Raw genomic sequence first — 20757 nt, forward strand, 5'->3', positions numbered from 1 at the left:
CCACATCCACAATAGTTTCCTACATGTCTAGAATCCGACCAAGGCTTTGCACACAAAGAAAAACCCAATTTCTAACTAAAGCTCGATATAGCTAAGGCATTCCACTCAAGCAATTGGCCATACCCGCTTGAGGTGTTGCAAGCTCTGGGTTTTCCTCAGAACATGCGCGACTGCATTTCCTTGTCACTAAAAGTGCTAGTTATCGACTAGAGGGGGGTGAATAGGCGTTTTTTATGAAAGTCTTCAAAACACGGGGGCTTTGAAGACAAACGATAGAAATGAACCTATTGATATGCAGCGGAAAGTAGACTACACTAGACAAGCCATAGACAAGAGAGTAATGAAGTGAAAGCACGAAGACTATTAGCAGCTAGGTAGTATAGATCAGGATGGAAGATAGTATGAAGCCAAACAACAATAGTCGTCACACAGTGAAGTCAAACAGATCAAGCAAGCAGGCGATGACTTCATGAAGACAAACTGTATGTAAAGAGAGGGAAAAGATAGAACCAGTAGCTTGGAGAGGACATGGATTTGTTGGACCAGTTCCAGTTGCTGTGACAACTGTACATCTGGTTGGGGAGGCTGAGATTCAACTCAGAAGACCGCGTCTTCACCTTATTCCTCTTGAGTTAAGGACACTTAGTCCTCGCCCAATCACTCTGGTAAGTCTTCAAGGTAGACTTCCAAACCTTCACAGACTTCGTTCACCGGCACTCCACAATGACTCTTGGATGCTCAGAACGCGACGCCTAACCGGCTGGAGGATACACAGTCCTCAAGTGTAATAAGTCTTCAGATCATGCGGACAGAAAGACTTCAGTGATGCCTAACACTTTTTGGCTCTGGGTGTTTTGGGCTTTGTCTTCGCAAGGATCTCTCTCTCAAATGCTTCGGAGGTGGGTTGCTCTCAAACGACAAAAGCCGTGCACTAACTCTGAGCAGCCACCAATTTATGGTGTAGGGGGTGGGCTATTTATAGCCAGGAGGCAACCCGACATGATTTGTCCGAAATGACCCTGGGTCACTAAGGAACTGACACGTGTCTAACGGTCAGATTTCAAACACACGCGGCAGCTTGACTTGGGCTACAAGTAAAGCTGGCTCATCCAGCTCTGGATAAGATTTGCTCTCATTGTCTTCGCTCGAAGACATAGGATTTGGTTGAGCATCACATCAGTCACTCTGACTTTGTTCACTTGGACCCCACTTAACAGTACGGTGGTTCCTATGACTCAACAAAGAAGAAAAGGAAACTACGAAACAACTATGTCTTCGCACTCCATAGTATTCACGTGAATGTCTTCTCAAGTCATAATCTTTGTTGTGAATATCTTCACATACCATCATTGTCTTCAATGTCTTCACACATTTTTAGGGGTCATCTCCAGTAGGTAAACCGAATCAATGCGGGACTACTACCTGTGTTATCCTGCAATTCTCACAAACACATTAGTCCCTCAACCAAGTTTGTCGTCAATACTCCAAAACCAACTAGGGGTGGCACTAGATGCACTTACAATCTCCCCCTTTTTGGTGATTGATGACAAATTGGTTGAAGTTTTCAACGGGGATAAAAGTATGTGAAAGTTTAAGGATTAGGGCATTGTCTTCACAAGTGGCAAAAGGCTCCCCCTGAAGATGTGCATATAAGTAGTTTGCTTTTGAATGCAAATGCACATGGCAGGTTTTGCTTTGTGGAGATCCTCTTCAACTTATGAAGACGATTCATCATGCATATAAAGATATAGCGAAGATAATGACATGCATAATGAAAAATGGACGTCTGCGGAATGACTTCATGCGGAATTTATCATCGCATCACAGAATAGCAATCAAAGTAGCAGACGACCATCAATTTTAAGTGTTACAACCCAAAAGAACCAAATGTATAAAAAACGAGAGTTGTAAACACTTAGCAAAAATATAGCAACCACCCATATGGACCCGCTTGAAGACTATCAACTCACATGCTTCTCCCCCTTTTGTCAGTAAGGACCAAAAAGGTGTGAAGACATAGAGTATCTATTCGTTCCCATCAGGAGTAGATGAAGGTGCAGGGTCGATGTTGGAGTTTGGTGGTGCAGAGGGGCCTGGTGCAGTGTCGAGATGCGGCGAAGTCATGGTTGGGGAAGTTGCATCGTCTTCTTCATCAACGACTCTCGCAACAACAGTTGCAGCCGAAGAGGAATACTCCGAGTCTTCTAAGGATGGAGTACGACGCAAGACAGCATTCCGAGGAGGCGTGGAATCAAACTTGTAGCGCTCTGTGAAGCCATCTTCGCGAAGATCATCTTCGGAGCTTAGCAATGTCAGACTTTTCCAGGACCTCCGACAGGCTTCATGTGATACGAAGGCATTCTTGGTGGCAAGATTTCGAATGCGATTAACATCCACCAAGAGGCTCTGCATCTGACGCTTCAGCCAGTCATGGTTCTTATCCTGTTTCTGATGCAAGGCCACAAGAAGCTCTCGGTCATTGAGAACACGAGATCGCTTGCGAGGCCTTTGAGCAATGGTGCTTTCAGTGGCTTCAGTAGTTGCACGATGAGGTGCACGTGTGTTGCCAGCCAGAGGATAAACACGAGTTGCAGCAAGAACTCCCTCAATTGGTTGCTAAAAGCTTTGTCGATCGACATTGTGAAGATAAATTGGCTCCTTGGCAGGCTCAGGGTAGATGGCTTCGACGGACATATCAACCTCTGGCAAGAAGATAAGATGGTTGCGCGCAGAGGGCTGATAGTTGACAAAAGAGTGAAGCTTGATTAAGCGCATCACCCATGGAGCATAAAACTTCAGGCCAAAGAGATCAATTCCAGATGCAGCAAGTTGCCTGATGAAGAAATCTTGAGCATTGAAGCTGATGCCATTGAGAATATAGAACACCAATGTCTTCATCGTGCCTTCAAGCTTGGCTGCAGGAGAATGTCCTTTGACGGGCCATAGAGTTCGCCTTACAATGTGATAGATGGTACGGGGCAGATACTCGAGGTCTTCGACAAAGAATTCCTTAGGATATTCGGCATCTTGGGGCAATGGCTTCATCATGCTGAGCATCTGACTCATGTTGGGTGCAGGCTTCTGAAATATGCTCGCCAATGCATTTCGGTGTAGCTAACAACCAGGTTCATAGAGTTCACCTGGAGTGGGCAGGGAAGTGAGCTCAATGATATCTTGAGCTTTGGCTTCATGGTGCACATCACCTGCCATCCACTCAAGGACCCAAGTCTTCGGATCCCTGTTGTAGCCACGAATGTGTAGAGTGGCATAGAATTGCAGCAGAAGCTCCTCATTCCAATGCTCTTTGTCAGTCACGAACGGCAGAAGACCAGCATCTCTGAAACAGTCTAGAGCTTCTTCTAAGCAGGGCAGACTAGCAATGGCTTCACAATCCAGACGCATGTGAGGAATGATTCACCCTTGATTGTATAGGATACATGAGTAATAACTGCGCTGCTGATAGCTCCAGAAACGGTCAGACGAGATCCTTGGCTTTGAGTATGGGTTCTTGGCACTGTTAAAGAATTTGTTGTGTGCCCTGAAGCTGTTTACATTGAATGAGCCTGGCGATGTTGCAGCACCGGGGAATCTTGGTAGTCTGGGCTTTGGCTTCTGGACCTGAGGCCTGTGCTCCACATGGTAGTCAAATTGTGGTCCGGGAGCAGGAGGAGGAACCAGAATAGGCCATCGGACAGTGACAAGTTCTCCACGATTATAGGCCTGCTCAATTGTGTGAGGCCTTGGTGGTGGAACTGCAGCATCGGTATGGACCGGGGCTTCAAGTTGCACACTGGCTTCAGGAGCAACATTACCTTCAGGCGCCATAATGACAACGTCATTGGCTTCAACAGTGTTGTTTGTGGCCGCCTCAATGTTTTCAACCCCCGTTTCAATAACAGGAGGGTCGGGCACTGACTCGTTCTCCTCGAGAACAGCTTCTTGAGTGACAGGGGGTGTGGCAACTCTTTCTTCTTCTCTTGGTTCTTGATTGTCATCGGCTGATGCAGCCGGAATGTCTTCAGCAGCTTTTGCTTCGGACTCAGAGACATTCGCAGTTGGAGTGGCTTCAGGAAACACTTGACATGCTACTGAGTTGTGTTGCACATCTCCTTCTGGAATGCTCGGCATGGCGACCTGTGGCCTAGGGCCTTTGCGAAGCCTGCGGAAAGCGGGCGACGCTTGTGGTGATGGAGTGGTCTGCACCATGTAATTGTCGTCGTCAAGCACCGGAGAGGTGACTTGAGGTGGTGGAGTTCTTGGGGTTTCATCTTGAATGGGGGAGTCTTGAGGGCGATCGGCCCATGATGCATCCTGAGCAATTGGCGTCAAGGGACGACCAATGCTGATGAGTTCACTGTTCGTAAGAACAGGCGATGATACCGGTTGGTGCTCGATTTGAGGAAGGACTTCATCATCATATACATTGTCTTCACGATCAATGTCTTCAGCTGTGATGGAGTCAACAACTGGAACTTCTTTATCTCCATGAGCCTCTGTGGAAGCAGGCTCGTGTACAACAAGACGACGCTCTTGGTTGGTGGAGGCAGGACGAGCAACTGAGATGGGCTCAACAACAAGTGGCTATGTGGCACCAGCACGTTCTTTCCGCGAAGACTTTGTCTTCGGCTTCTTTGTTGATGGAGCACCATCAGAGGCATTCTTGTGCTTGCGCTTCTTGGCTTCAGCCTCAGCTTCCCTTGTTTTCTTCAGCTCTGAAGCTGCTGTGGGGACCTAGGCTTTGAGCCTGTCATGCTGGCAGGGAAGACAATGCGAGGTGCTTCCTGGCTTGATGCTTCAGCTTGGGCCACAACAGGCTTCTTTTTCAGTTTGGCAGCCATCTTGGAGTCGATGCCTAGAGCCCAAGAGCCTTGCGCTTTTCTGCCTCATTGTGAGCTTGAACACATTTCACTGCGAAGTATTTCATCCGCTCTCTTGAACCTTTTGCTTCCTCACGTTTCTTATGAAACTCTTCCTTGAGGTCATGCAGCATCTGCTTGAAGCTTTGCACATCAGCCACACTGAGCTTGGCCATGTGCTTCTTGAATTGAGCCTTCTCATAGTCAATTTTGTTCTTCAGCTCAACGATCTTCTGAGCTAGAGCCAGCTCATTAGCAATGGCTCCATGGAAGGTGACGCTGATATCAACTGGCAGCTGAAGATCATCAATGCTGAGGCTGGGGTTGTCAAACCACTCATCGATGAAGTTATTCAAGATATCCACATCAAAGAGGGGCAGATCATTGAAGATCTCCGCCTCTTGCTTGCTCTTTATCAGTAGCTCAAGAGCATCATCACCAAGATCTTCGTTGCTTGACAAATCGATGGTTTCATCTTCGTTCCTCAGAACGGCAGCTGGAGTTAGGTCATGCCCAGAAATCTTCATGGGCTTCTTCTTCTTGGGCTTCTCCGTCTTCTTGGACACACAAGAAAGATCTTTAGATTGCATACTGGATGCAGGAGGAGCAGTTGCCAACGGCTTCGCACGCGAAGCTTTTGGTGCGGCGGGGGGCTTTGAAGCCTTTGATTTCTTCTGCTTTTGCGTCTTAGGTGGAGCTGGCGCTTCATCAGAATCTGCATCATCACCTGATTGCTCCACAGTGGCCCTCTGAGCAGCAATGTAAGAGAGGAGACCATCAAAGTTGTCAAAGGGGCCGATGACATTGGGGTTAGCATCACGTGTGCCATTAGCCCTTGGAGCATACGGAGCAGGGTTGAAGTCGCACCCAAGATTTTTCTTGTTTTTCACAGCAGAATCTTTGGCAAACTTATAGTTGCGCTTGAACAGATTGTCATCGCGACACCATAGCAGAGAGGATGGGTCGGCATTCTCAGGCTGTGGTCCTCGGACCTTGCAAGGGTAGAAGCCTTGAGCAATGGCTTCGGACTTGGACTTGGGTTGAAGATTTTTGTAGAGAATATCTCCCCACGGTCGCTTGATGGCATTCTTCTCCGCATACTCAGCAGTCACATATCTGTATAGAAACCATTGTTCCGCCCAATATCTTCGAATCCATTGGATTCGAGTCTTGCGCTGGCCATAGCTCTCTTCAGGGTCTGTCTTGTACAATTCATACAGATCAGGAGGTAAGTCCTTAGATGTATCTCCTCGGCGCTGTCTACTGCCCTTTCTAGCTGACTTCTCTGTAGCCATTGTATTCAAGATGAATGGCTTCAAAACTGTGAATGGCTTCCTTTTGCTGGTCAGACAGGAACTGGCTTCAGGAGAATTGATGTGTCGTTGTAAGAATTCTGCAAATGAATGCAGACTATGAGAACCAAGGGATTCTCCCACGGATATGTACCTGTGACAGCATTAGAGGTGTGAGGGAAGGGGAAGAGGTCAGATGCATTCTCAGAAGATTTTGAAGATAAATCAGTTTGAAGACATTGACCTCATAGCGCGAAGACATTCACTTATTTGGTGAGAGTTGGTTCCAGATTTGTACGAATCCAAGAATAAGTAGAAATGAGGAATCTAACTAGTTGTGAAGCATAAGTGAATATGCTAGGCAATATATGAGATTCAGAACAAGATAGATCCAGATATGGAAGTTAAGAAACCACTTTTGGGTAAAGTGGATGGATCAGATGGATCAAAAAGGCAGTAAAAGTAAGATTTAATTACCGCACGAAGAACTGCTAGACGAAGTTGAGAAGGAGGTCGAGCATTTCAATCTCCCATGCCCTAACTTGGCGGTGGAAGACACCTACGGCGGCAGCGGAGAGGACGAGGTCCGCGGCCGGCGTGAGGATGGCGTCGGAGAAGTCGCGACAGCTAAGCGCTTCGTCTCCGGCGACGCGAGCTAGCGGAGGCACTAGGGTTTGTGCGAGGTGGCGAGGTGGAAGAATCGGTTATGACCGCGGTGAGTTGTGTATATATAAGGAAAGGGATTGCACAACGTAATTATGCAGGTGCCCCTGGCGGTTCACATCTGAAGGACACGTGGCAAGCATGCAACACATTGGAAGTTGTTCCATGTTCCCACGCACGCCTGGACTGTCGGGTGGTCGTTCCGGCTTCTCCGGGTTTCAGGCAATAAGGACATAGCATTAAAACAGATTCAACTTTTGTCTCTTTATCTTCTGCTGACAAGGATGCAGAGAAGACATTCGACTGTTTCAATAGAATGCATATGATTTGGATAGATAGAATCTGAGATAAAAGCATAGAAGGGGTTAGGGTCCGATCACATTCACTTAGATAAAAAGATTCAAATAAGAAGACATAGCTATAAGTGAATGTTGTAGAGGACAGAACACAAGTATATGTACATATATCAGTATAAGACCAAATCAACATTGCGAAGATAAACATGAAGTTAAATCAATGTTGAAGACAAATCAAATGCGAAGACTTTGCAAATGAGACGCCAAATGAAATACTTCAAACAAAGGTTTGGTGGTGGCGTTACCCACCGTATAGGAAGTATTAGACCCAGACATGGCGCACAATTATCGTGGTGCTCCGAAGTCAAATTCCGCGTTAATGTATTCACACTTAGAGTGTATGTCTTCATTGATTGAAGATATACGTTACTTCGTGTGTTGCACATCTAAGTCATCAACATGCATAAGTGTTAGGATGTGTGTCCAATCACAGGACATTTGAGGATTCTAAGATATTTAGCTCAGACCGCAACTTGCAAAACCTTTTCTCATCCAAGGGCTTTGTGAAGATATCTGCCAATTGCTCTTCAGTGTTGACGTGAATGATATCAATATCTTCCTTCATGACGTGATCTCTGAGAAAGTGATGATGAATTTCAATGTGCTTGATCTTCGAGTGCTGAACTGGGTTGTTGGCAATCTCGATGGCGCTCTCATTGTCGCAGTAGAGTGGCACATGCTTCAGGTGGATACCATAGTCCTTGAGTGTTTTCTTCATCCACAGAAGCTGATCGCAGCAAGATCCAGCAGCAATGTATTCAGATTCAGCAGTGGAGAGAGATACACAGTTCTGCTTCTTTGAAGACCAACAGACAAGTGATCGTTCCAGAAAGTGACATGTGCCTGATGTGGACTTGCGATCAACCTTGTCACCAGCATAATCAGCATCTGAGAATCCAACTAGATCAAACTCTGAGCCCTTTGGATACCATAATCCTAGCGTTGGGGTGTAAGCCAAATATCGAAGAATTCGCTTCACAGCTAAGTGATGCGATTCCTTTGGTGCCGCTTGGAATCGGGCACACATGCAAACACTAAGCATTATATCTGGCCTAGATGCACATAAGTAGAGTAAAGAACCAATCATGGAGCGGTATACCTTTTGATCAAACTCTTTACCATTGGCGTCGGGACTCAGATGACTTTTGGTTGGCATTGGCGTCGTGTATCCTTTGCAATCTTGCATTCCAAACTTCTTCAGGCAATCTTTGAGGTGTTTCTTTTGAGATATGAAGATGTCGTTGCTCTGCTGACGAATTTCAAGACCAAGGAAGAACTTCAGCTCACCCATCATGGACATCTGATATTGCTCTTGCATCATGTGCCCAAACTCATCACTGTATCTCTTGTCGGTGCAGCCGAAGATAATGTCATCCACATAGATTTGGCACACAAACAGTTCTCCATCATATGTCTTCGTGAAGAGTGTAGGATCTAGAGAACCAGGTTTGAAGCCTTTGCTCTTCAGGAAGTCTTTGAGTGTGTCATACCAAGCACGAGGGGCTTGTTTGAGGCCATACAGTGCCTTGTTGAGCTTGTATACCATATCAGGATGTTTTGGATCTTCAAAACCAGGTGGTTGTGCAACATACACTTCTTATTCAATCTTGCCATTGAGGAAGGCACTCTTCACATCCATTTGATACAGAAGAATGTTGTGATGGTTGGCATAGGCTAGTGATAACCCACAAGTATAGGGGATCGCAACAGTTTTCGAGGGTAGAGTATTCAACCCAAATTTATTGATTCGACACAAGGGGAGCCAAAGAATATTCTCAAGTATTAGCAACTGAGTTGTCAATTCAGCCACACCTGGATAACTTAATATCTGCAGCAAAGTATCTAGTAGCAAAGTAATATGATAGTAGTGGTGACGGTAACAAAGGTAACAGTAGCAAAAATAATATTTTTGGTGTTTTGTAGTGATTGTAACAGTAGCAACGGAAAAGTAAGTAAGCGAAGAACAATATATGAAAAGCTCGTAGGCATTGGATCGGTGATGGAGAATTATGCCGGATGCGGTTCATCATGTAACGGTCATAACATAGGGTGACACAGAACTAGCTCCAATTCATCAATGTAATGTAGGCATGTATTCCGAATATAGTCATATGTGCTTATGGAAAAGAACTTGCATGGCATCTTTTGTCCTACCCTCCCGTGGCAGCGGGGTCCTAATGGAAACTAAGGGATATTAAGGCCTCCTTTTAATAGAGTACCGGAACAAAGCATTAGCACATAGTGAATACATGAACTCCTCAAACTATGGTCATCACCGGGAGTGGTCTCGATTATTGTCACTTCGGGGTTGCCGGATCATAACACATAGTAGGTGACTATAGACTTGCAAGATAGGATCAAGAACTCACATATATTCATGAAAACATAATAGGTTCAGATCTGAAATCATGGCACTCGGGCCCTAGTGACAAGCATTAAGCATAGCAAAGTCATAGCAACATCAATCTCAGAACATAGTGGATACTAGGGATCAAACCCTAACAAAACTAACTCGATTACATGATAGATCTCATCCAACCCATCACCGTCTAGCAAGCCTACAATGGAATTACTCACGCACGGCGGTGAGCATCATGAAATTGGTGATGGAGGATGGTTGATGATGACAATGGCGACGAATCCCCCTCTCCGGAGCCCCGAACGGACTCCAGATCAGCCCTCCCGAGAGGTTTTAGGGCTTGGCGATGGCTCTGTATCGTAAAACGCGATGAATTCTTCTCTCTGATTTTTTTCTCCCCGAAAGCAAATATATAGAGTTGGAGTTGAGGTCGGAGGAGCTCCAGGGGGCCCACGAGGTAGGGGGCGCGCCCTAGGGGGGCGCCCCCCACCCTCGTGGACAGGGTGTGGGCCCCTGGTCTTCATCTTTTGCAAGGATTTTTTATTATTTCCAAATAGACGTTCCGTGGAGTTTCAGGTCATTCCGAGAACTTTTGTTTCTGCACATAAATAACACCATGGAAAGTTTGCTGAAAACAGCGTCAGTCCGGGTTAGTTCCATTCAAATCATGCAAGTTAGAGTCCAAAACAAGGGCAAAAGTGTTTGGAAAAGTAGATATGACGGATACGTATCAGCTAGCAGTATGCGAATGGCTTCAAGACTAGCCACGGGAGCAAATGTTTCATCGAAGTCAATCCCTTCAACTTGAGTGTATCCTTGAGCAACAAGACGAGCCTTGTTTCTGACAACTTGACCATGCTCATGTTGTTTGTTGCGATAGATCCATTTGGTGCCTATGATGTTGTGCTTGCGAGGATCAAGACGATTGACTAATTCCCACACATTGTTCAGCTCAAACTGTTGAAGCTCTTCTTGCATAACTTGAATCCATTCAGGTTCCATGAAGGCTTCAACAACTTTCTTGGGTTCAGATATTGAGACAAATGCAAAGTGCCTACAGAAATTTGATAGCTGTGTTGCTCTTGAACGAGTGAGTGGACCAGGTGCATTGATGCTATCAATTATCTTCTCAATCTATACTTCATTTGCAACACGAGTATGAACTGGACGAAGATTTTGCTCTTGCTGATCATTGTCTTCATTTTGAGCATTGGCTTCAGGCTAAGCAGTGTCTTCGGGTTGATTAGGCGCAGAAATGATAAGTTCCTCTTCAGCCTGTGCCTCTGAAGGTATGATTTCTCTAGTTCCCATGAGCTTGATGGATTCACTAGGTGGGACTTCATCTAGCACATTTGGCAGGTGCTCTCTTTGCGAGCCGTTAGGCTCATCGAACCACACATCCACAGTTTCAACCACTTTATAGTGAAAGAGGTTAAAGACTCTGTAGGAGTGCGAATCCTTTCCATAACCAAGCATAAAACCTTCATGTGCTTTCGGTGCAAATTTTGAAGTGTGATGTGGATCCTTGATCCAACACCTAGCACCAAATACTCTGAAGTAGCTTGCGTTTGGCTTCTTACCAGTCAGGAGCTCATAAGATGTCTTCTTCAGAAGCTTGTGAAGATAAACACGGTTGATGACGTGGCATGCAGTATCAATAGCTTCATGCCAGAACTTCCTTGGAGTCTTGTACTCATCAAGCATCGTTCGAGCCATCTCAATGAGTGTTTTGTTCTTGCGCTCCACGATGCCATTCTACTGAGGTGTGTATGGAGCAGAGAACTCATGAGTGATGCCTAATGTATCAAGGTAAAGGTCGAGGCCGGTGTTCTTGAACTCTGTGCCGTTGTCACTTCTGATGTGCTTGATCTTGATGCCATAGTTCGTCATGGCACGATTGGCAAAACGTCTGAAGACATCCTGCACTTCATTCTTGTAGTGGATTATATGCACCCATGTATATCTTGAATAATCATCAACAATGACGAAGCCATAGAGGCAAGCAGTGGTAGTAAGAGTAGAGTAGTGAGTAGGACCAAATAAGTCCATGTGAAGCAGCTCGAAGGGTTGAGATGTCGTCATGATTGTCTTCGAGGGATGCTTGGCCCTTGTCATCTTTCCAGCTTCGTAGGCACCACACATATGATCTTTCTTGAACTTGACGCCCTCGATGCCAACGACATGTTTCTTCTTCGCGAGAGTGTACAAGTTCCTCATGCCAGCAAGCCCTAGCCTTCGATGCCAAAGCCAGCACTCTGAAGCTTTTGCTAGAAGACATACGGCCAACTGTGGTCCTGCTGAGAAATCTACCATATACAGATCATCTTTTCGATATCCTTCAAAGACTAGAGACTTGTCAGACTCCATTAGAACAAGGCAACGATATTTTCCAAATATCACAATCATGTTCAAATCACAAAGCATTGAGACAGACATTAAGTTGAAACCAAGGGATTCAACAAGCATCACTTTATCCATGTGTTGATCCTTTGAGATTGCAACTCTACCTAGACCCAATACCTTGCTTTTACCAGTGTGAGCAAATGTGATGTGACTCTTGTCAGATGGACGTAAGGTTGAGTCCATGAGAAGACTTCGATCACCAGTCATGTGATTAGTGCATCCACTGTCCGTAATCCATTCTAAAGCATGTGGTGTCATACCCTACAGTACAGTTAGGGGGATAGGCTTCACCAAGGGTATTGTGAAGCATAAACATTTGACGAACAAGCGGATTATCAAAGCTCAGATCCAGGTTAGGGCTGATAGGATGATTGGCAAGAGATTCAGGAACAAAATACATAGTAAGACCATTTGGGCATTTTATCTTGCGCCCCACTAGATGTTTTAGGTCCCCAGCATAAGCATCAGAAGCCTTTGATTTCCGGCTGGAGACCTTTCCCTGCAAAAGAGAGTTAAGTTTTCTTAACCACCCACATTTTCAGGGGTGGCTTCGAAGCAATGAGTCTAAGTGCAACATATGAGAACATCGGCTTTGGAGCCCTAGCAAATAGCCTTGCAGGAGGTGAATAATACTCATATGAATAAGCAGAAAAGTTCTTAGTTTTATGAACATAGCGGTTTGAGGAAACACGCTCATATTCATAGGTCTGAGTATGATTTCCCTGCAAAACATTGGCGTTAGGGTGACTCTGTTGACTCCTCTGTCTGTATGAAGCCTTTGGACCATATGAAGCCTTTGGTCTGGGGTTTGTCTTCTTCCCAGGTGGTGTCATGATGACATTCACTGGAAGATTCTCAAGACAACTTTTGGGTACCCAGATCTTCTTCATAGGTGGCCCATTCCTGCAGTTAGTACCAATATACCTGGCAAACTCTTCACCATTATGATTCTTAAACAGTTTATAGTTTGCATCAAAGGATTCATCAATGATAATCGGGTTAGCACAAGTGAAGCCAGATAAGGTGGATGGATCCACTGAAGGTCCCTTTGCAGCAACCCATGTGGTTTTGGGGTACTGCTCAGGCTTCCAGTAAGAACCATCAACATTCATTTTCCTCTCGAACCCAACACCCTCTTTCCTAGGGTTTCGATTCAGAATCTGCTTTTTGAGGACATCACATATTGTCTGATGCCCTTTGAGACTTTTGTACATTCCTGTCTCAAGCAATGTCTTCAGCCTGACATTTTCATCAGCAATAGTAGTGGCATCCTCAGCAGAGGGGTTAGTTACCACATCAGCAGTTGAAGATATTGCAACAGTAGCAGTAGTGGAACATTCAGCAACAGAAGTATCGTTATCACGCTCAAGGCATTTTAGACATGGTGGTTCAAATCCTTCCTAAGCGGGACTGATCTGTTGAGCGTGAAGTGACTCGTTCTCTTTTTGAAGATCTTCATGAGCAGCTCTCAATTTCTCAAGTTCTTGCTTCCTTTGAAGATAATCGTAGGAAAGCTTTTCATGAGTTGTTGAGAGCGTTTCATGACGACTTTCAAGTTCCTCGTACTTAACATGAAGATTTTTTATGTCTTCAATTAAGGACTAAGATCGGGTCATTTCCGCGTCCAACGGGTCATCGCTTTTGTCTAACAATTTTTTAATATGTTCCATAGCTTTATGTTGTTTAGTTGCAATTTTAGCAAGTGTTTTGTAGCTAGGTTTGGATTCACATTCAGAGTCATCTTCACTTGATGTTTGAAAGTAAGCATCGTGTGAGTTTACCTGGCACCACATGCCATGAAGCAGTAGGTGGGGGCAGAGTCATCCTTGTCATTAGCATCAGCGTTGGTAACGGAGCCATTGTCTTCAGTGTTGAAAATGGACTTGGCAACGTAGGCTGTGGCTAGAGCCAGACTGGCAACGCCAGAGTCGGACTCCTCCTCAGACTCCACCTCAGCCTCCTCAGAAGCTGACTCCTCCTCGGAATCATTCTCCTTGCCAACAAAAGCACGAGCCTTGCCAGATGAACTTTTCTTGTGTGATGAAGACTTGGACGAAGACTTGAAAGAAGACTTTGATGATTTCTTCTTCTTCTTCTTGTCATCAGAATCATATTCCTTGCTCTTCTTCTACTTCTTGTTCTCATTGTCCCACTGTGGACACTCAAAGATGTAATGACCAGGTTTCTTGCACTTGTGGCATGTTCTCTTCTTGTGGTCATGAGTAGAAACTTCATCATTTCTTGAGCTGGATCTTGAAGACTTTCTGAAGCCTTTCTTCTTGGTGAATTTCTGGGACTTCTTCACAAGCATAGCAAGCTCCTTTCCAATGTCTTCAGGATCCCCAGAACTGAAGTCAGATTCTTCTTCAGATGAGGAAAAGGCCTTTGCCTTCAAAGCGCGAGTTCGGCCATAGTTGGGACCATAGATATCTCTTTTCTCAGATAACTGGAACTCATGTGTGTTGAGCCTCTCAAGTATGTCAGACGGATTGGGAGTCTTGTAGTCAGGGCATTCTTGAATCATCAGGGTTAGGGTGTCAAACGAGCTGTCAAGTGATCTCAGGAGTGTCTTGACGATTTCATGCTTGGTGATCTCAGTGGCGCCAAGTGCATGAAGCTCATTTGTGATATCAGTGAGGCGATCAAACATGAGCTGGACATTCTCATTGTCGTTTCTCTTGAAGCGGTTGAAGAGGTTGCGAAGAACACTGATCCTTGAGTCTCTCTGAGTTGAGACGCCTTCGTTGACCTTGGAGAGCCAGTCCTAGACTAGCTTCGAAGTTTCCAGAGCACTCACATGGCCATACTGTCCTTTGGTCAGATGACCACAGATGATGTTCTTGGAAGTAGAATCCAGTTGAATGAACTTCTTGACATCAGCAGGGGTGACACCTTCACCGGCCTTGGGAACGCCGTTCTTGACGACATACCAGAGGTCGACATCAATAGCTTCAAGATGCATGCGCATCTTATTCTTCCAGTAGGGGTAATCAGTGTCATCGAAGACAGGGCACGCAGCGGAGACTTTGATTATCCCTGCAGTCGACATTGCTAAAACTCCAGGTGGTTAAACCGAATCACACAGAACAAGGGAGCACCTTGCTCTGATACCAACTGAAAGTGCTAGTTATCGACTAAAGGGGGGTGAATAGGCGATTTTTATGAAAGTCTTCAAAACACAGGGGCTTTAAAGACAAACGATAGAAATGAACCTATTGATATGCAGCGAAAAGTAGACTACACTAGACAAGCCATAGACAAGAGAGTAATGAAGTGAAAGCACGAAGACTTAGCAGCTAGGTAGTATAGATCAGGATGGAAGATAGTATGAAGCCAAACAACAATAGTGATCACGCGGACAGAAATACATCAGTGATGCCTAACACTTTTGGCTCTGGGTGTTTTGGGCTTTGTCTTCGCAAGGATCTCTCTCTCAAATGCTTCAGAGGTGGGTTGCTCTCAAACGACAAAAGTCGTGCACTAACTCTGAGCAGCCACCAATTTATGGTGTAGGGGTGGGCTATTTATAGCCAGGAGGCAACCCGACCTGATTTGTCCGAAATGACCCTGGGTCACTAAGGAACTGACACGTGTCTAACGGTCAAATTTCAAACACACGCAGCAGCTTGACTTGGGCTACAAGTAAAGCTGACTCATTCAACTCTGGATAAGATTTGCTCTCATTGTCTTCGCTCGAAGACATAGGATTTTGTTGAGCATCACATCAGTCACTCTGACTTTGTTCACTTGGACCCCACTTAACAGTACGGTGGTTCCTATGACTCAACAAAGAAGAAAAGGAAACTACGAAACAACTATGTCTTCGCACTCCATAGTCTTCACGTGAATGTCTTCTCAAGTCATAATCTTCGTTGTGAATATCTTCACATACCACCATTGTCTTCAATGTCTTCACACATTTTTAGGGGTCATGTCCAGTAGGTAAACCGAATCAATGAGGGACTACTACCTGTGTTATCCTGCAATTCTCAGAAACACATTAGTGACCGGTAAGCCAGATGCTTCGCGAACCACCGGTACATTTCGTTGCACTTAAATCACCCTCGTAAGTTTGTCGTCAATACTCCAAAACCAATTAGGGGTGGCACTAGATGCACTTACAGTCACTATCATCCTCTACCTCTCGCGTGCTACTAAACGGGATTCTGGGCCAGCGGCCCACCATTCTTGGGGCCTTCGTCAGGGAGAACCACTATCACCCATGCTTTTCATCCTCGCCATCGACCCACTTCAACATATCTTGTGCATGTCTACTGACCTGGGAGTTCTCAAGCCCGTTCAGGATTGAACGACCAGACTCAGAACTTCCCTCTACGCATACGACACAAGAAGTTTTGCCAACCCAAGCAAGCACGAGCTATCGGCCACCTGCCACATGCTGGATGTCTTCGCGATGCCACAGGCTTAAGGATGTACCTCACCAAGACTAAAGTCTTTCCCAATCGTTGTGAGCACATTGACCATGCCGACACCCTCTTTGTTTTCCCGGCTAAATTGGCTGCCTTCCCCGACAAATACCTCTGTCTTCCCCTACACATTCGGCGCCACCGGAAGGTGGATTTGCTACCACTCATCAACAAGTTTGTTGCTCGCATTCCTGGTTGGAGGGGAAAAGACCTAACACGGGCTGGGTGGGTCGATCTGGCAAAGTCTGTCCTCACTGCTATACCACCTGGCGGTCACCCCGCTCCCCAGATGGATGCTCAAGAAGATGGACAAGTTGGCCATGATTTTTTTTGGAACAATGCTGACTGTGAGAACGCCAACAGTTGTCTCTCCGTGGTCCATTAGAAGATTGTGTATACCCCTAAAGACTTGGGAGGTCTTGGGGTGGCTGATCTAGATCGTTTTGGTCGGGCCTTGCGCCAGAGGTGTCCGTGGTATGCGTGGGTTGTCCCCGACCGACCATGGGTAGGCGCCAAGCTGCCCTGCAGCGACTCTGACATGGCGCTCTTTCGAGCCTCAACTACTATCACCATCAGACATGGGAAACGTCCCAACTTTTGGAACAGTGAATGGATCCGGGATTCTCCCCTATGCAACCGCGCTCCTGAGCTATACAAGATTGTGGCAAGGAAAAATAGAACACTCTTTTATGACATTGAGGGGATAGATGGATTAGTGCCATTGCCCTTTTGAGCATCGTGGACTAGCTTCACGAATTCCTCGACATTTGGTAGCTTTTGCAGGGCCCAGATATTGACCCCTTTCGTTCGGACTCATCCATTGGAATTGACGAGCTTTGGGGAATACTCCACCAAATCTGCCTACTTGGTGCAGTTCTCTAGTCGCCCGGGGCCATTTTGCCCTGCTAAGGTTTGGAAAGCTCAAGCCACCCCAAATGCAGTCTCTTTGCCTGGCTGGTTCTACACAGGAGAATCCTCACAATGAAGAATTTGGCAATTCGTGGATGGCCCCCATAATCCTACCAGTCACCTTTGCTTTGCATCCAAGGAGACCGTCGTGCATATATTGCCCATTCTCAGAGTAGGTTTGGAGGACTATCAATGCCGCTGAAGGGATGCTTAACCCGAGCTCGCCAGATGCTGAAATTTCCATCAACTTGTGGTGTGAGGGTATCCTTGCCAATGCCTCGGGATGGAGCGTGGTAGAGCGTACTGATACAATGGTATATTCACTTTGGAATCTTTGGAAGGAGAGGTACTGCCGTGTTTCCACCAACAAGAGGATGACCTACCGTGAAGTGGCTGACCTAGCTTTAACGAATAATCACTTGCACATATAGTTGAATATTTGAACAATTTTCCATTAACTTTAATCCATAAAACGGTAGATAAAACATGATAATCATAATAGAGATGGTACTCCAATCCTTAACATATAGTGTTAAACTTGACGTGGGAAAAAGAAGAGTTGGTTGGTGAAACTGTCTTAATATTTATAAGAAAAATGTAGAAATGCATTTTGAAATGAAATTCGTCATATGTCAGGCGACTAGTTTTCAGCTTTGTTTTATTTTACAAGTTCTTTTGTTTGTGTATGTAATTTGTGCTCAAACTATACTTGATGAGTTACTACATAAAACTTTTTCTAAAATAAAAAGATCCACATAATAATAAAAAAATATAAAAGAGAACAAGCAGGGCGGAGCCTAAAGCCCTGGATACATCTAGTATATTTTTTTTATCTTTGCCGGTTTTGGACTTGCATTTTTATTTTGGGAACTGTTTTGGACCTACATTGTTGGTCAAACTAAAACCTTCAAAAAATTAATGCCCAAGTTAACCTCTTCACAATACACTTTAACAAATGATGGAGTTGTACCTGCTGATCAGAAGATGGGAAATAATTATCCTCAACTTGTGAAAATCACACTTAATTATAGCTGATGCGGCAAGCATTAGACGTTATCACATGGTAAACAAAGAAAGTGGAGGACAACCTTTTCATGTGTGGTTGAGTTGTGACTTGTCTTTTGATGGATGGTAGATTTGTGCCTTGTGAGGGCACGACTCTATTTGTAAGTTGAAAGCACATATTTGCAACCTGACATATATGTACTAGTTTTTCTAAACATAACACAAATCATATCACATATTGGTTGCTCTTGTAACTCCCGTAAATAATATGATCATGTGTAACCTTGTGAAAATCACAATATGTAGTTAAAAAATTTGCATTGCAACAATTTTTCTGCTCCTAACTTGCAAGTTTTTGGTACATTTCAAAACTTACATATACTATCTTTTGCCAAGTTTACAAAAAATTAGTTTGTAGGCCTCAAGGTTCCGAACAACACTTTCGTGAACCTAAGTGATTGTTGTCTTGGGCTTAGTTTGTGGTTGGCGGTCTTTACTGTGTTATACTTTATACTTCGATGCAGTAACAAAAATCACAAAATAAGCAAAGTGGACCAAGCAAACTATAGAACATGCAAAAACAAGCTGGTCAAACAGGATTATGATATTCCTTTAGGTATAGACTTTTTTTTTGTATAGACTTTTGTGAGATTCATTGACCTGTTTTTATTGTCAAACAATGATAACTGAGCCAGGGCCAACTAGTAGACAATACCTAATGGGGATGTGGCCAGCCCAGGTTCGAATCTCACCTATGGAGTTTCTCCTAAAAAGTGACGACGGGTGACTTCTAATTCCTATTCGTTCTCTCGTTCTTTTTGTCATTGTCAAATAATTACATTCATGTGTCACGGAGACCGGTAAGCATGCGTGCTGTGACATGCGTATACATCATCTGTAGTGAAGGAAAATAAAAGGATTTTGCTACTCCCTCTGTCCCACAATATAAAACGTTTTTTCAAGCTTAAGAACTATCCGATGTAAGCATGAGATCCATAAAAACACAAAATATATAAAAATGTTTTGATCAAACGGTTACCAATATTGACTAAGAAATAGCTATTGAACTAAATCGTAGACACTTCTAAAAGAAAATATCCACCCGTGATGGCACGACTCAAATTCCAAGGGCACGTACAATGGTAGGCGCTAGGAGTGAGCGCCATGATTAGTACCCTGCCCAATCGACAGTTAGATCGACAAATCTTGACGTCTAACCCAGCATCGGCGCCAAAGCTGGAGGCGAGCGCTAGCCTTTTTTTTCTTTGTCCATGTGAGTTGAAACAGTTTGTGCAGGCGATCGCTAATCACCCGCTATTAGCGTCTGCCGTTGGAAGGTAAGCGCTAAATTTCTGGGATATTTGTTTTTTTCCATCATAAGCGCAGCTGCTCGCGTCTCCCATTGGAGATGCCCTAAGGATTCAAATATGTGTATTCTCTTTCACATGCAAGCGAGGTTTTTCAATTTTGGATGATTGAAAGTGAATCTACTTTCAAATCCGCGTCTCTCGTAACCCCTCGTCCGCCCCTCGTACGCCCTCGTCTCGCCCCTCCAGGGTGCCCCCTTCTCTTCCCCCTCGTCGTCCCCAGAGACGTGCGCTACTCGTGATGCGGACGGCGGGGATCTTGGCTGTAGCTCGGCTGTCTAGAGGGACGGGCGGTGCTAGATCATCCTCTGGCGATTGTCCATCCCGGCGGCTCGGCTCTGCTCCGGGGGATTCGTGGGGAGGGTGGATCAGGAGGGGATGCGGTCGATCGATGACGCATGATCCCCGGAGCGGTGGCTCCGGTCATGGCGGTGGCGGCGTCCTCTCTGTCAAGGACAACAGGCCAGCTGATGGATCCTTGTGCGGCGTCGGTGGCGGTGGATCTCGGGATCCCGTTCCCAGGGACGTCGTAGGACACGCGTGGTGGTCGGAGCTTCCTCCGGCGTCTACGAAGCTTGATGTGGGATCGCAGCGGCGGTTGCCATTGTATGGGCGACGACAAACGGCTGGCGTGATGGTGGGTGCTCCCTATAGCGCCCGGGATCGGGGCGGCGACCCCTCTTCTTCGATGAGACGGACTCCGTGGTAGTGTGGGCATCTTGGAGTCCGGATCTCAAGGTGGTGACGACCTTTCCGAGGCTGGCAACGGTATGGGACGTCCCCTCCATCAACAGATCGGGTTTGGTGCAGCCCGAAAGGTGACACATGCGTCTCTTTCGGAGTCATCGGGTAGTTCCTGTCGCCGACGGTGAGGCCTCGGCGAATGTGCCGCCGGTGGATGCCACGCACGACGTCACGTGCAGAGGCGACAAGTCATGCCTGCTACCGGCACGTGCTACACGGTGACTCTAGCAGAGGTGTCATGTCTAGCCTGCTGCTGCTAAATCGAAGGTGGTGCGACAATGGCGGTATGGGACGTCTGTCTTCTGATGTCTTCTCCATAGGTATCCTGTTATCGAGGCATCGGTAGCCTGATAAGGGATGATGGTACATACGGCTT

Source organism: Aegilops tauschii, chromosome 6, assembly GCF_002575655.3.
Source record: "Aegilops tauschii subsp. strangulata cultivar AL8/78 chromosome 6, Aet v6.0, whole genome shotgun sequence".
Taxonomy (NCBI): domain Eukaryota; kingdom Viridiplantae; phylum Streptophyta; class Magnoliopsida; order Poales; family Poaceae; genus Aegilops; species Aegilops tauschii.